The 14,873-nt window shown below is 36.4% G+C and overlaps 1 pseudogene; it reads right to left on the bottom strand.

Annotated features, from left to right (window-relative positions):
* Positions 1 to 13,243: 13,243 nt before the first annotated feature.
* The window catches only part of LOC116645998, a 101,345-nt pseudogene continuing 99,715 nt past the window's right edge, over positions 13,244 to 14,873 (bottom strand).

The following is a 14,873-nucleotide window of genomic DNA, read 5'->3' on the forward strand; positions in this document are numbered from 1 at the left end:
AGTTAAATACAAAATTGTTAGGTAAATTTTCACAAATAAGCATGCATAAAGTATAGGAAGACCAGTGAGAATCAGGCCATCAGATAGTGCAAATCCAATAAGTTATCATATATTACTTATGAAAGTTAATTTTATGTGTCAACTTGCCTAAACTATAGTGCACAGTTCACACTATTCTAGATATTGCTGTGAAGATATTTTGTAGATGTGGTGATGTTGTGGTGGATGATGTATGATCTACAATCAGTAGATTTTAAGTAAAGGAGATTATTGTCAATATTGTAAGTGGGCCTCATCCAATCACTGGAAATACTGTAAAAGCAAAACCAAAGTTTGCCTGAAGAAAGAGAAATTCTGCCTCAAACAGGAGCATCAACTGTTGCTTCAGTTTCCAGCCTATAGGCTCGCCCAAAGCTTTTCAGACTTGCCAGCCTGCACAAACGGCCAGCCAATTTCCTGAAATAGATTGATCTACCTACATCTGTATCACTATCAAGATATATATAACATGTTTATCTACATCTACCTCCTACTGGTCTGTTTGTTTCTTTTTCTCTGGAGAACCATGACTGATACAGATTTTGGTACCAACAGTAGCTCTAAAGGAACATAAACTTCAGAATGAGTTGAGGGAATTGATTTTGGGGTTTCTGAAATTGGTTCTGTAATCTGATTAGATTTAAAGCACTAATGACTCTATTTCCAGTGTAAAGATGGCCCTAAAAGTCCATGCTGTAATGGCAATAGATATATGTAAAATATCACTATTGAATACTTAAAATATTTATAAAAAGGCAAGTTTCTAGGTTATCATAAACTTGATACCTTAGAACATTTTTGTCAAACTCTCAAGTATAATGAGACTGGCTGCTTAGTCCTAACTGTACTGAAGAAAGTGGGGAAAGACACGGATGAATGCAGGGCTTCAAATTCCCTGCTCAAGCACCTTATAAATGAAGGAAAATGTCTGTATTAGTCAGCTAAACTGCATCTTAACCCATTCAGGCTGCTATTTAAAGAATACCATAGATTGGCTTAAACAATAGACATTTATTCTCAGAGTTCTTGAGGCTGGAAAGTCCAAGATTGAGGTCCAGCAGGGTTTGACTTCCGATAAGGGCTCTCTTCTTGACTTGTAGACAGTCACCTTCTTGCTTTGTCCTCACATGGTCTTTCCTTGATGCATGTCTCTCTCCTCCTCTTCTAAAAGGTCACCAATCCTTTTAGTATAGGACCTGACCCTTATGAACTTGTTTAATCTTAACTGTTTCTGAAAAGCCCTATTTCCGAATAGTAGGGCTTCAATATATGAGTTTGGAGAAGGGCACAATTCAGTCCATATGAGTTATTATGTCTGACCTGAAAGAAACCTTTATCTCCTATAGCCACAGGGCTGACATTGTTGAAAACCAAACACAGAACCTCATCTTGTGAGTAGTTAAATTCATCACAAATTGAATAACTAATCTTGTAGGTATCTTAAAGTGAGGTCATATGTTAGGAAAGAACCAGATAGTAAATATTGGAATGGGCACATATGAGTAGATCCCAAATAAAACTGGGTACATCAAATCCCTAAGTTCCGTTAAACCTACTTTGTCAGTAGAGGCAGTCTTTCTACCCCCCATCTGAGGAGGTTAACACTGCTTTACCTGAGGGATCATAAAGTACATGCACAATGAGGTACCTGCCTTGCAAGATATTATTGATTCTCTTCTGGACCCACTCTACTGTCTTTGCTTCTAGACCTAAAGACTCAATTTCCAGCAAGACTTAAAAGGTGAAGGTGAAATAAAGTTTGGCCCATGAGGAAGTGTGCTCCAAAAGAACTGAATGATTTTTTCCAATTTATATAGATAGGGACATGGAGAATATATGTGAGAATGGAGATTAAGGGTGTGGGCTAAGGGTGGAAAAAAACAAAGTTGGTTTAGGCCAATTTACTGATATGGGTCCACTAAAGAGAGACTTTGAATTCAGTGTTGTAGCTTGAAGGGTTAGAAAGGGATCTAACAGTTTATTTAGTTGGTTGGCTGAAATATGGACCAAAAGGTGCCTACTAAACATGAATTTCAGTGCCATAATTGCACTGGTATACTGTAGATTAAAGGCTTAGAGAGATTGGGATATTGGCCTGGTTTTATGTAAGAAATGCTCACCCATCTGGGTAGGGTCCAGAGGACACACATTTCACCACAACTATGAGAAATAAATTTGTGAGGGGAGCCACAGCATTCTTGTAGAGCTCTATAGTCACTCTTCTCTGTAGATCAGAAATTACAGCAGAAACTGATGCCAGTTAACTGAGATTCTTACATACAATGGTGGTAATTGTATCCCAAAGTAGCAGGCACCAGGTGGTAGCATATATTCACCAAAGATAGGTGGGTATGGTTACCATAATGGAAAGCAGAATTAAAGCAATAATCAGAATAGTCTAACTCACAGAGACCTATGGCAATGGCTAGTTAATTACGGCATCCCCAGAAGAGAAATAGATGGGCAGTCTACAAAATTCTTATTTGACCTGTATATATGGAAGAGTTCTAGGTGGAATGAACAGAAGTCTAACTTGAATCACCAAAACAGAATCATGACTCTTCAATCAATTCCCAGAGTTGAGCTAGTTTACAGACCCAGAGCTCTTTGAATGAAGGAGAGGCTGGGTACCCTTGTAGAAGAATTCTACTATACTGTTTATACCTTTAGTCTTTTTCCCAGCCTTCCCCAAGGGACATACAGACTTTTACCAGAGTAACTCTGCTTTGAGGAAAAGGAGATATATTTTTTTAGTGATTACTGGACACTGGCACTGAATTGATGCTAATTCCGAGAGAGCTGAAACATCATCATGGTCTACCAGTCAGAGCAGGGGCTATGGAGCTAAGTGAGTTTTAGGTTATGACCACCTCACAGTGGGTCTAATGAGTCCCTAAACATACCCTGTGGTTATTTGTACCCTTCAGGAATACATAATTGGAAGAGACATGCTCAACAACTGACAGAATTCAAATACTAGTTCCCTCACCTATGGAGTGAGGGATGTAATAGCAGGAAAGGCCAAGTGGAACCACTAGAATTGTTTCCACTAAGGAAAATAGTAAACCCAAAGGAATACCTCATTCCTGGATAGATGGAAAAATTAGTGCCACCATCAAGGACTAGAAGAAAACAAGGGTCATGATTTTCACCTCATCCCCATTAAATCTGCCTCTTTGGCCTATGTAGAAAACAGATTGATCTTGAAAAAGAGCAGTGGATTATCATAAACATAACCAGGTGATGACTGCAATCACAGCTACTATTCCAGATGTGGTTTTGTTACCTGAGCAAATTAACATATCCCTAGTACGTGGTATATAGAATTGATCTGACAAATGCTTTTTTCTCTAAACCTGTTTTTGGTAAAGACCACCAGAAACAGGTTGTTTTCATCTGGCAAGCCAACAATAAATCTTCACTCTCTTAACTCAGAGGTATATTGACTCCCCAGACCTCTGTCATAATTTAGTCCACAGAGACCTTGCTCACCTTTCCCTTCCACAAGACATCATCACACTATTCTATTAAGTTGATGACATTCTGCTGATTGGACCTAGTGAATAAGTAATAGCAACAACTCTGGCCAAACTCTGCCAAATGGTGAGGAATAAATCTAACCAAAATTTAGGTACCTTCCACTCCAGCGAGATTTCTAGGTGTCTAGTGGTGTGGGGCATATTGAGATACCTTTCTAAGGTATTGCATCTGATTCCTCCTATGATTAAAAAAAAAAAAAAAAAAAAAAGGAGCCCAATGCCAAATAGGCCTCTGGATTTTGGAGGTAACGGATTCTTCATTTGGTTGTGTTAAGCCACCCCATTTACTGAGTGGCCCAAAAGGCTGCTAGGTTTGAATGGGGCTAGTTTTGAGAAGAAGAAAGGGGTCTGCAACAGCTCCAGGCCACCATGCCATCTGTCTACCATGTGGACCATATTATCCAGCAGATCCAATGATACTTAAAGTTTCAGTGGAAGATGGAGATACTATTTGGAAACTTCGGTAGGTCCCTATAGATGGATCACAGTGCAGATCCTTACGAATTTGGAGTAAAGCTCTGCCATCCTCTGCAGGTAACTACTCTTCTTTTAAGAAGCAGCTTTTGGCTCACTACTAGGGCTTGTAGAGACCCACTTAAACATGGGTCACCAAATTCCCATGGAACCTGAGCTGCCCATCATGAACTGGGTGTTAGCTAACCCACTAAGCCACAAAGTTGGGGATGCACAACAGTATTCCATTATCAAATGGAAGTGGTATAGAAAACACTGGGCCTGAGCGGGTCCTGAAGGCACAATAATTACATGAAGAAGTGGCCCAAATGCCCATGGTTCCCATTTCTGCTGCATTTTCTTCTCTCTCCCAGTCTGCATGTATGTGCTCATGGGGAGTTCATTACTAGCAGTTGGCTGATGAAGAGAAACTCAGCTCTGGTTTATAGATGGTTCTGTGCAATATACAAGCACCACCACAAAGAGGACAGCTACAGCACTAAAGCCCTTTTCTGGAACCTTGCTAAAGGACAGTGGTATACAGAAATCCTTCCAGTGGGCAGAAATTCAAGCAGTATATCTGGTGGTTAATTTTTTTTTTTTTTTTTTTTGGAAAGAAAAATGGCCACATGTGTGATTTGTATACTTCTTCGTGGGCTGTGGCCAGTGGTTTGGATGGTCAGGGACTTGGAAGGAACCTGATTTAAAAATTGTAACCAATTTGACTCCTCATGTCTCTGAATTGATGGGCTAAGAAAATAATTACTATACCTGCTGGGTTAATTTATTCTTATTAGTAAGGGGAAATTGATTTGCTTCCACATGATAGAAGTAAAGAAGACTATGTCTGTAATATAGGAGATCCCTTAGGGTATCTCAGTACTACCATGCCCTGTGATTATAATCAATAGAAAACTTCAACAACCCCAAATCAGGAAAAACTACTAATGACCCAGACACATTATGAATGAAGGTTTGGGGCACCCCATTAGGCAAAGAACCGTTACCAGCTGCAGGACTTGCTGAAGACAAAGGAAATATAGAATGGGTAGTGAAAGAAAGTAGTTATAAATACCAGCTATGATCATGTGACTACTTGAGGAAATGAAGACTGTAACTGTTAAGAGTGTTTTTTCCTTATTTTGTTGTAAATATATCTGTACGCATATATAATACACACAAAAAATATTTTATTATCTTCCTCTTCTTAACTACTTATACATCATAAGATGTATTCATAATAGTTAAGTTCACATGACAGAATATAAGTTACAGAATAACGTGGAGAAAAATGAATATCTCCTAAAGATTTCAAATCTCCTTCTGAGAAAAGAGTTATATATTCTTGTTTGTACACAAACAGTTGTCTCATGTTAGATGGAATTATGGCATTGTTATTGTGTTTATTTATAGATTAAATATTGTTAAGAAGATGTATGTGGGTGCCAAATTGACAAGGGATAGACTGATGGTTAGTTTTATGTATCAATTTGGCTAGGCTGTAGTACCTAGTTATTCAAGTACTAATCAACTGTGTTGGTGTGAAGGTATTTTGTAGTTGTGGTTAACATCTATAATCAATTGACTTTAAGCAAAAGAGATCATTCTTATGTGGGATGGCCTCAGCCTATTAGTTGGAAGTCCTTAAAAGCAAAACTATGTTTTCTTTAGGGAAGAAAAAATTCTGCCTCAAAACTCCAGCATTAACTCATGCCTGAGAGTTTTGTCTGCCAGCCTGCCCTACAGATTTCAGAGTTGCTAGTCTCCACAATTATATATTTCAATGTCTTGACATTTCTCTGTCTCTCTCTCTACACACACACACACACACACATACACACACTGGTTCTGTTTCTGTGGAGAACCCTAACTAACACACTAGTCCTGAATGTTTTTTATATTACTCTGTTAGGCACGTATTAATCTAGTGTGCTGTATAGAATTTTTTACTGCCTCCTGGCTATTAACCTAACATTCAAGGGCAATGAAAATGCTCACAAGGCTTGAACTTTGTGGAGGACTGTATTTCCTCTTAAACAAATCATTCCTCTTTCATGTTATTCTTGTTTCAAAAGGTAAAAGGAAAGGAACATTTTTAGATAAAGGATGCTTATTACTTGAAATTCATGGATAGAGCTCTTACATTGTGAAAGCTCTCAACTCTGCTAACTTTACTGCTTTTGCAGCAAGCATAATATAGACATGGATATAACATTTTTAGACTGACATCTCAGAAGACAGTATATATCTTAAAATGAAATGTTGAAGAAATTATCAGTAGTGTCAAAATTGAAGAAGAAAAAATGTTACCATTCAATTTACTGTGTTTATAGAGTTATATTGTATTTTTCCTTTCCATGTAATTGCTTTATAACCTCCAAACTCTAATCACACTTCTCTCTCCTGATACACTTAGCTAAAATTTAAGTATTAAATAATATAAAACATACATATAGAAAATCATTCCTCATCCCCAACAGTCCCAAATCCCAGACATAATCACAATCAATTGCTTTATAAAAATCTTTAAATGTTTAATTTGAAGGCTACAAAAATAGCAAAAATAATTTTGAAAAATCAAAAATAAAATCAGTTATGATCCCACAAGCTAAACACAACAATTTTCATTTTTGCATATAAGCTTTAAGTTTTTTTATGTACATAGATATTCTGCATAACTTGTCATGTTATATGTGATGTATATATTATGTAACACATATATATGTGTGTATATTACATAATATAAAAATAAATATATTTTATGCATCGACATACTCCAAAATTGTTATATTAAAGGCTGCATAGAAACAAGATTAAGCAGGAATTCAGAGTATAGGTCACACTCAAGAAAGGGGAAAGAGTTATCCCATGCAAAATCCTTTTCCTGGATCTTTTGACCAAAATCTATATGTTCATTGAACATAACGTGCAAAACCAAATACCTATTAATGGCTGTTTCCAATTTAATGCAATTTAGATCATGCTGTATCATAGGTAAGAATAGCTTATGGCTACTCTTATCAGAAACCTAAATACAATTTCTTAGAAACAAAAAAAAACCTGAGGTGCTCAGTCCAGTGCTAATCTTGTTTTCTAAGGATACATCAATGATTTAGGCTTTTTCTATATTTCTGCCTTTTATCCTTTTTCACATGGCTCCCATACTCAAGATCATAAGATGGCTGCAAGAATCCCAGCCATCCAAAGAAGAAGTGAAACTCTCACTTTTTGCAGATGATACGATACTTTATGTGGAAAACCCAAAAGACTCCACCCCAAAACTGCTAGAACTCATACAAGAATTCAGTAAAGTGGCAAGATATAAAATCAATTGCACAGAAATCAGTTGCATTCCTATACACCAACAACAAGGCAGAAGAAAGAGAAATTAAGGAGTTGATCCCATTTACAAATGCACCCAAACTGTAAGATACTTAGGAATAAATCTAACCAAAGAGGCAAAGGATCTGTACTCAGAAAACTATAGAATCCTCATGAAAGAAATTGAGGCAGACACAAAGAAATAGAAAAATGCTCCATGCTCATGGATTGGAAGAACAAATATTGTGAAATCTATGCTACCTAGAGCAATCTACACATTTAATGCAATCCCTATCAAAATACCATCCACTTTTTTCAAAGAAATGGAACAAATAATCCTAAAATTTGTATGGAACGAGAAAAGACCCCGAATAGCCAGAGGAATGTTGAAAAAGAAAAGTAAAGCCGGTGGCATCACAATCCTGGACTTCAAGCTCTATTACAAAGCTGTCATCATCAAGACAGTATGGTACTGGCACAAAAGCAGACACATAGATCAATGGAACAGAATAGAGAGCCCAGAAATGGACCCTCAACTCTATGGTCAACTAATCTTCGACAAAGCAGGAAAGAATGTCCAATGGAAAAAAGACAGTCTCTTCAACAAATGGTGTTGGGAAAATTGGACAGCCACATGCAGAAGAATGAAACTGGACCATTTCCTTACAACACACACAAAAATAGACTCCAAATGGTTGAAAGACCTAAATGTGAGACAGGAGTCCATCAAAATCCTAAAGGAGAACACAGGCAGCAACCTCTTTGACCTCAGCCGCAGCAACTTCTTCCTAGAAACATCACCAAAGGCAAGGGAAGCAAGGGAAAAAATGAACTATTGGGACTTGATCAAGATAAAAACTTTTGCACAGTAAAGGAAACAGTCAACAAAACAAGAGGCAACCCATGGAATGGGAGAAGATATTTGCAAATGACATATCAGATAAAGGGCTAGTATCCAAAATGTATAAAGAACTTCTCAAACTCAACACCCAAAGAACAAAGAATCCAATCAAGAAATGGGCAGAAGACATGAACAGACATTTTTCCAAAGAAGACATCCAAATGGCCAACAGACACATGAAAAAGTGCTCAACATCGCTCAGCATCAGGGAAATCCAAATCAAAACCTCAATGAGATACCACCTCACACCAGTCAGAATGGCTAAAATTAACAAGTCAGGAAAGGACAGATGTTGGCAAGGATGTGGAGAAAGGGGAACCCTCTTACACTGTTGGTGGGAAGGCAAGCTGATGCAGCCACTCTGGAAAACAGTATGGAGGTTCCTCAAAAAGTTGAAAATAGAGCTACCCTACAACCCAGCAATGGCACTACTGGGTATTTACCCCAAAGATACAAATGTAGGGATCCGAAGGGGCACATGCACCCCAATGTTTATAGCACCAATGTCCACAATAGCCAAACTATGGAAAGAGCCTAGATGTCCATCAACAGATGAATGGATAAAGAAGATGTGGTATATATACAATGGAATATTATGCAGCCATCAAAAAAAAATATGAAATCTTGCCATTTGCAATGACGTGGATGGAACTAGAGGGTATTATGCTAAGCGAAATAAGTCAATCAGAGAAAGGTTAAGTATCATATGATCTCACTTATATGAGGAATTTGAGAAACAAGACAGAGGATCATAGGGGAAGGGAGGGAAAAATGAAACAGGATGAAACCAGAGAGGGAGACAAACCATAAGAGACTCTTAATCTCAGAAAACAAACTGATGGTTGCTGGAGTGGAGGGGGGTAGGAGGGATGGGGTGGCTGGGTGATGGACATTGGGGAGGTTATCTGCTATGGTGAGTGCTATGAATTGTGTAAGACTAATGAATCACAGTCCTATACCCCTGAAACAAATAATATATGTTAATAAAATAAATAAATAAATAAATAAGTAAACAAATAAATAAATAAAAATTTGCTAGGGAAAAAAAAAAATAGAATCCCAGCCATCATGTGTAATGCCAGACAAAAGGCCATCAACTATTTCTTGAGAGATTTCCATATTTATAACCTGTGAGTGTATTTGTTTCATATGCAAATATAATTAAGTTAAGTAATCATAGCTCTAGCAACACATGTATATGAAAAGCTTATATGGATATGTGTGTGTGTGTATCTATAAATACACACATTTTTGTATATATAATTTAAAAAATAACTATTGCTCAAGTAACACACTTATATGAAAAGATATATTTGAAGGAGAGGCCTCAAGGAAGTTGACAAGAAAGTAGAAGTTGACAGATTAGTCTAGGAAGTCAATTACACCATTCAGCATAAGCCTTTGATGATAGCAGTCCTGTGCATTCCAGTAGATTGAAGATGATGCCTACCCTTGGAACATCAGAAGTGATGCTGACTCCTTTAGCCTTGTGGATAAAGTGAAGATGCCTGATAAATGAGATTTTTGAGAGCTTCTGGGACTGTTTTCCATGAAAAGCATTTGTAGTAAAGTTGATATTATTTTGTAAGGACAGTTAAACAGGGGCTATTTGGGATGACCTTGAAGTAATGAAGACCAATCAAAAATATCCAGCTAATAATTTGTTATAGTAATCCAGACATAGGCTAACATAATTCAGAACAAAGACAATGGCAAGAAAAAAAGAAAGAAGGAGACATAATTAAGAGGAAATTCAAGGAAAGAATTTTTCAACTTTTAACAGCTTGTATGTAGGGAACACATTAAACACATCAAAAAATGACATCAAGATATCCAGCCTTGATTGCCTGAAAAAAAAGTGACACTCTTGAGCAAAAATATACCAGTATTTATATTTGCAATTTTCTTCAGAAAGCTATCTCTTAAATGTAAAGGATTAATAGGCATTAATTTGATATGTGGCCTATAGGTTATACATTTAATTCATTTTATATTTAAAATAAAGTTCAAACCTTTATTAAAAGTCAGTGAATCCCTACCCATTTATACTGCTTTCAGCTTTCTCTAGATGGTTAGATGTACCTTGCCAGCTATTTCATTCTTTGTTATTAGAATAAGACAACCACATCTGGAAGTCCCAAAATGCCAGGCGAGGAGGTTTTAAGACATTCAGATTTTCTGTGTCAAGGCCATTGTTCCTAGTTTCTTTACTGAAAATAGCATCACGGTGAGTAATTTCAGACCTCTAGTTGATGACTTTTCCTGTTTGGACAAGAATGTTTTCTGCAGTGAATGAATGCCTCTAAAATCCCACAGAAGAAACAATTCTGCTTTGACACTTTCATTTTATTCCATAAGATGAGTGATTTGTGAGTGAATTGAGGGAATTCTACAGAACCATTTTTAAAACTGTTGTGTAAAAATGTCTCATTGTGTAGATCATCACATACCTTCCAACAGTTACTGGATACTTGGGAAATGGGAGAGGAAGCTGTTTTATTACTATTTCAGTCTCTTTGAAGTTTAAAGTTAAAAATATGGTTGGTTACTTGGAAATTAATAATTAATTAGTTTATAACAAAAAACCCGTCCTTACAAATTATAAGAAATTCCAAATTTATCTAAACATTTCTGCTTTTTATTTAAACTTTTTATAGATTTGGATTTTTCAAAAAGTGAAAATTTCTCTCTTGAGTTGATCATTTTTAAGCTGTAACTACTAAACACTGTTTATGTAATGCCTACCTTATACAAATAAGGTTATCAGAAATAGATCAGGTGGAAATTTCCTGTGCCATGTGAAAAAATTTATTAATACCCATCTTAAAGAAGCAAGGACTATTCAATAAAATGAGAACAGCAATCACCCAGAAAGGACAGGAGTAACTACACATGAGCTATACACTTACATAGTTGAAATATACAGCCTTAAAAAACCCAAATGGAATTCCATTTAAACACAATGGATTTTTACATTATGCTATTTGGTTTCAAAATTTATATATTTTCTCTTTAATCCATAAGGTATTTAGATGACTATTCATTATCTCCCAGTAAAGAAAAATTATTTTCAGAGGATCATACCTTTTATTGGATTCCTTGCTTTTGTCATCTGATTTTTTAAGGTCTGGGAATATGGCCTATAAAAATTTGTTTGGGAGAATATATTCAATTTTTGTTTGCAGCCAAGCTCAAAATTTATATTTGTAAGCTTTACACAAATAAAATAGATTAATATATACTCTCTTATATAGGGTAAAAACTTACCTTCTTACAGAGGCTAATCCCTTCCCCTCACTGTCTCTACTCATAAAAAAAAAAAAAAAATGTTATTGTAGTGCTTAAATCCCAAGCAACCACACTCCTTTGGCTTAAACAAATATATTAAAACATTTTACTATAATGTTTCTGGATTTAGGTATTGTCTAGGAGTTTTTGCTTTATGTATTTTATTGCTTTTTTGTTTGGAGCATAAAAATTGTGGCTGTTTTATATTCTCTGCTGATTATTAATTGTGTTATTGTAAAAACCTGTATGAGTTTTATATTTCTGTTGTAACAAATTACTACAACTCAGTGGCTTAAAATGATGCACAGTTACTATCTTACAGTTTTGTAGATTAAAAGTTTGACATGGGTTTCATTGGCTTTAAATCAACTGCATTCCTATCTGAAGGCTTTAAGGGAAAAATCAGTGTCTCTGACACTTTCAGCTTCCAGTGGCCACCCACACTCCTTGATTCATGGCCCTCTTCCTTCATCTTCAAAGCTAGTAATGTTATAACTCTGATCCTTCTTGTAATCACATCTCCTTCTGATCACATCCAGAAAAGGTTCTCTGCTTTTAGGACTCAATGATTAGGTTGGGTCATCCCAGATAATCCAAAATAATCTCCTTCTCCAGATCCTTAACCTGAGTCACATTTCCAAAATCTCTCTTTTTAGTTTAACATATTCACAAATTACAGGGGCTGGAGCATCCACATGTTGGGATGGGGGAATATTCTCTCTTTTGTCATAATTAATGATCTTGGTTCTGGTATTGAATGCTGCCTTTTATGATATAAATATTGCCTCTTTTGATTGATTTTTGTTCATATTTGTCTGGTGAATTGTTTCTCATTCTTTTTTTTTTCAACATATCTGTGTTATCTTTCAAAAGTGATGTTTGGGAACTAAATATTTGCCCAAATATTTTTTCACTTTAATTTCTGGCATTTAGGATGAATTAGTCTATTCTAATTTATTACGATAACTAATATAATTGATTTTCTTTCTTTCATCTTATTTTCGGTAAACCATCTAATAATGTTTATTTTATTAGTACAAAAGAAAGGCAGTCAGCTCCTAAGTGTCCTGACTAGGATCAATTTAGTTTGTTAGGATAAATAACTTTGGAGGCTGCCTATATTTTCATGATGAGGTAGTTTCTTCAAAGATTGCATATAGCTACTTATACTGCCTAGAGTTCCTGTACACTGCAACCTTGCGTCTCTGGAATAGCTGGGAAGCTGTACTCTTCGCCCCAGGCTCTAAAGGAGAAATACTAATTATTACAAACAATGAACTTTTAAAACCTACTCTCTTTTGTAGAAAACTTTCCACAAATACATCTAAAATTTCCAACAAATATATGTTACCATGAAGCACATTTTAGCTAAAACTTTCCATCCAAGAAGCTGAGTGTAAGAACAGATGAAGAAGAATACATATTCAAAAAATATTTTTTAATTAAAAAATGAGAAAAATAACATGTATTCAGATCACCATATCCCCAAATTTCCTTTCTATATTCACTTTTTGGCCAACCAAAATCAGGTTTCTGTCCCAACATCTTTTTTTTTTTTTTTTTTTTTTTTGCTAAGTACAATGGACATTTTGCTGCACTTACATTAAATTACTTTGCCCTATTTTAAAATAACTATTTCTACCTTTTTTTTCAGAACAATAAACACTTTTATTACCTGACTGAAGATAGGAGGGAGGAAGATTTATTTGCCTTTTCAGGCTTTGATTTTCTTCAGCTAGAACTCTAGCTCTTTACCCTCCAGCACATAGCCTTCTGCTCTGCCACACTGGACTGGTCTTAAAGTGATACATGCAAGAAGCTTGCCCTGATGAAACTGCTCCTCCAGAAGACTGCTGGTTTTGGCATTCTTTTTCCTTCATTATATTTCTTCTGAATTTCCTTTGATCGTTTTTTGTTTAAAATCTCTTGTTCCTAGGGAGTCCTTCTTGAGGCCCAGGAGCAGTGCATAGTGGGACCCGTACCACTGTCAGTAGGGTGTGATTGACATCACAATACAGTTCTTCACCAGGTCTTGGTGCTGACCAGTTCATTGTTGGATGCACTGCAGACAACATCAATAATCCTTGTTTTGCACATACAACACTTGGAGCCCCAGGAGAAGTTCGCCATTCCCCATGTCCAGCCCCAAGGCATGGTACTTTTTTTTAAAAGATTTTATTTATTTAGGGGTGCCTGGGTGGCTCAGTCGTTAAGCGTCTGCCTTTGGCTCAGGTCATGATCCCAGGGTCCTGGGATCGAGCCCCGCATCGGGCTCCCTACTCCGCAGGAAGCCTGCTTCTCCCTCTCCCACTCCCCCTGCTTGTGTTCCCTCTCTTGCTGTGTCTCTCTCTGTCAAATAAATAAATAAGATAAATCTTTAATAAATCTTATTTATTTATTTGAGAGAGAGTGAGAAAGAGTATGAGCTGAGGGAGAGGGAGAAGCAGATTCCCTGCTGAACCACCCAGGTCCCTGGCATGGTACTTCTTATTGACTCCCAGAATACAGACTGTGTGTGGGCAGTGGGGGCCAATCTTAGTGTTGGCAGCAGGGCACCCCAGCTCATACTTTCGCTTCTTGTGGAAGGTCTTTCTCTTGCCCCCAGTCTTGCAGCGTTTGTGGCACTAGTCCCAAGAGATGCCCACCCCTATCAGCACCGGCTGTGAAAGAATTATTTCTACCCTCCTGAAAGTCTTTTTTCACTTTCCTCTCAGAAAGTCATATTTTTCTCTTTATATATACCTGTTTTTTTTTTTGTCACTTAGGTATATTCTTTATTTTTAAATTTTTTCCAGCTTTTTAGATACGTTTGACAAATTAAAAGTGTATATACTTAAAGTATACAATATGGTGTTTTGAAGTAAATATACCTCATGTAACGATTACCATACTCAACTAATATATCCATCACCTCACATAGTTCGATTCTGTGTGTGTGAAGAGAGCACTTAAGATCTATTCTCCTAACAAATTTCAATTATACAATACATTATTATTTATAATTACTATGCATTCTTTTGTAGTTCCTCTCCATGGCTATTCTTTAGATATTAGCATTTCTTAGACTTATTACTAGGTCTATTTCTTACTCTATACATTCTTTTGGTTAATCTTATCTTCTCCCACCTTTTCAAAACTAGATTTATCCTGACTTGGTGATTATCTGGATGTAGAGATTGAGGAAAGATAGGAATGTAAGATGATACCTATGGTCCTTGATTGGGCAGTTTAATGAATTGCTATTATAATGACAACAGAAGAAGCAGGTTTTGTAAGAAAATAATTGTTAGTTTTGATCATCGTGAGTTTGAGATGCCTGTTATTGAAAGTCA

This window comes from Phoca vitulina, unplaced genomic scaffold (genome assembly GCF_004348235.1).
Source record: "Phoca vitulina isolate PV1807 unplaced genomic scaffold, GSC_HSeal_1.0 scaffold35, whole genome shotgun sequence".
Taxonomy (NCBI): domain Eukaryota; kingdom Metazoa; phylum Chordata; class Mammalia; order Carnivora; family Phocidae; genus Phoca; species Phoca vitulina.